At 42.2% G+C, this 3,070-nt stretch overlaps 1 pseudogene; it reads left to right on the forward strand.

Moving 5' to 3' along the window:
* The first annotated feature begins 267 nt into the window (after window positions 1-267).
* The window catches only part of LOC129692199 (immunoglobulin-binding protein 1-like), a 47,090-nt pseudogene continuing 44,287 nt past the window's right edge, over window positions 268-3,070 (forward strand).

Below are 3,070 nucleotides of genomic sequence, written 5' to 3' on the forward strand. Positions count from 1 at the left end.
GTTGTCGTTATCTTTGTACTTTATAGAAGTCTAACAAAAAATTAGTGTCAGAACTAGCTGTATTTTACATAAAATTAAATTTCTGTTGTTCTTAGGCCTAGTAGTTTGTGGTACTTTGACATGGCACCCCTAAAATACAAATACAAGTTTTTAATGAGGATAGAGTGAAACAGAAGATCAGAAACACTTCCACAATTAAGATATGGTTTTTAACAAATATTAGTTCTTATGCAAAGCAAAGGGAACCCTTACATAATCCCCGATGGAATGTCAAAGAGTTCGGCCACTGTGGAAATCAGTGTGGAGAATCCGTAAGTTCCCCATATAAATCTACCAAAATGATACAGCTGTACCATACCTCAGTATTTATTTCATGGACTCTAAATCAATGTACTGCAGAGGTGCATGCACAACAGTGTTCACTTCAGGAGGATTTGCAGAATCCAAGTTAAGGAACCAAACTATCATAGAAATAAAGAATGTATGGGATATATTTTACTCTGTCATAAAGCAAAACAAGATTATGTTATACGCAGGAAAATGGATGCAACTTGAGATTATCTTGTAAAGCAAATTAAGTCAATGTGAGAAAGATAAATATCAGGTTTTCTCTCAATTTTGGATCCTAGAATTCATATAGGTACATTAAATCATGTAGTAGGGGAATGAGAGTACTAATGAGAGGGGTGAGAAAAGGCAGGTAAGCATGGAGGGCACGCTTTAAGTGCATCATATACTTGCATGAAAACGACCTCATGAGATGATTACCGCATACAATGAACGTATGCCAATAAATAATAAACTCATTTGCTTGAGTTTTGAAACCATGCTTGGTTGTCAGCTCATACTCTCTTGCTCTATGTCACTCAGGATCTGTGTTGGCTTGACTCTGAACCAGTTTCTGACTTTTTCAGAGACAAGAATAGAAAATGAAATGATCAGAAGGCCCAGCCCTGAGCTGGAGAGATGCCTTGGTGGTTAAGAGCATCCAGGAGTCTTGCGGAAGATCTGAACTTTGTTCCTGGCAGCCACACTGGGCAACTCAGAACCATTTCTAACTCCAGCTTCATGGGATCTGAGGACTGTGGCCTCCACAGCACCTGTACTTTTGTCAACATAGCCACAAACACATACCCGCACACAGATACATAGTTAAAAGAGAGAGAGGAGAGAGAGAGAGAGAGAGAGAGAGAGAGAGAGAGAGAGAAATCTCAAATTTAAAAAAATAAGGCTGAGTCTTGGTCTCTTTCTGTAGATGCCAGTCTATAGTCTCATTACTCTAGCAGCTGCTGATTCGGAGAAGGTAGGAGCAACTATAGGCAATGACCTCTTCTTATCCAGCATCCCCCTCTGGCCTGCTGTACTGGAATCAGGCTTTGTCCTTGAAAACTATCACTGAGGGTGGGAGGGAAGAGAAGAGTGGGTGGCTTCCTTTTCCTTAGGTAACTCCATGGTACATCTATTTAAAAACACCACAGCTCTAACATCTGCTTCTCCTCCCATCCTGGAAATGTCTTTAGGGGCTTTGAATTGGACTGGGAAATAGCAAAACACTGCTGTGCAATTTGGCGACATGTGCCTTTTGGGAAATAGCAGCACGGTGCTGTGCGGTTTGGGAGCACGTGCCTTGTACAGTGCCTTGAATCACACCCGGGGTGACAGAAGGAGAGCAGGAGTGCTGTATATCATGAGCACATTGCTCCCAGTTCCCAGGCTTAGCCATAAGGAAGAAAAGAGCAGAGGCTGGAGCAGAGCTGTAGCTCTGTACTAAGCCCTGTACATAGGAGGGGTGTGAGGACCAGAAGTGAAACACAAGGACAGAGAAGCTGTGTCAGCCTGCACCATTTGTTGTCTAGAAACAATCAAGTCTTCCTGCCTTCCTCCTCTGAACCATTTTCCTCTTCTTTTTCTTTTATTTCCTTCTTTCTTTTCTTGCCTTAGAACATGGTATAGTTAGCCATTTACAAATTACTGGGATTCTGGTATTTGGGGGCTGTGTGGGTGGTTGTGTGAAGTCAATCATTTTATCTGGTTTATGATTATTGATATCAAGAAAATGAAATTGTCAAGCTTAAAGGGTGAGTGGTAGTTTTATCTCATTAATATCTGGAGAAATTATTTTTTCTACGTTTCAGAGATGACACTTAGATAAGATTAACATGATCTATTTAGGCAGGCTTGTGATGGGTGAGTTAACATACATCATTATCATTCTCAAAGCATCTTAGAGATTCTCTTTTTCTGCTTCTTCCTTATAGATAGGGACACCGAGGCCTAGAAAGGAACTACCCGGGACCTGAGGGAAAAGCTTTAGTGGCTTTAGCATTTATCTGAGTACATGTGTTTCTGAATTACATGTCAGAATCTTCTGTTTGAAAAGATATGCATATGGGTGTGTTTCCATATGTGTGCGTGGGTAGATGCATGTGGAGGGCAGAAATTAAGCACAGGCATCATGCCTCAGGAGCATGATGAGGCAGGCTTCTCTTTGGCTTAGAACTCTCTGAGTAGGTTAGGCCATCTGGCCATTTGGGTTAGAAGCATGTGCCTCCACGCTCTGTGCTTTGTTTCTGAAGACAAAACTCAGGACCTCATGTTTACATGCCAGGCACTTTATTACCTGAGCCCTGTCATTAACCTATGTGTTTCAGGTTTTATAACGCTCACTTCGCAGTGTGTCTGCGGTCTATTGGGAGGGTCGTTACTGCTTTGACCTCCACTCCCTGTTGTACTGTGTGAGAGTGCCGGCCTACTTCTTTGAATATGGATTTAACCCCCATGAAACATGTTACCTCCAAGTTGATGCTTTTACAGTTTTGTGTGATTTGCCTTGCTCCATTTTCTTCTGTCATGGTAGCTGGGGGTGCTTTCTGTGTTAGCTTGGGTCCTAGCATTTGGATGATATAGGACAATACACTGAACCAGCTATGACATTTCTGTGTAATGCAAGTGAGAAACAAACACATTCTTTCAACCACTGGGCCAGCAAGTGTATAGGATAGCAGGTGTACAGGATGGCAGGAGTACAGGATGGCAGGTGTACAGGATGGCAGGTGTACAGGATGGCAGG

The sequence above is a fragment of the Psammomys obesus genome, unplaced genomic scaffold (assembly GCF_907164565.1).
Source record: "Psammomys obesus unplaced genomic scaffold, mPsaObe1.curated_primary_1811, whole genome shotgun sequence".
NCBI classification, from domain to species: Eukaryota; Metazoa; Chordata; class Mammalia; order Rodentia; family Muridae; genus Psammomys; species Psammomys obesus.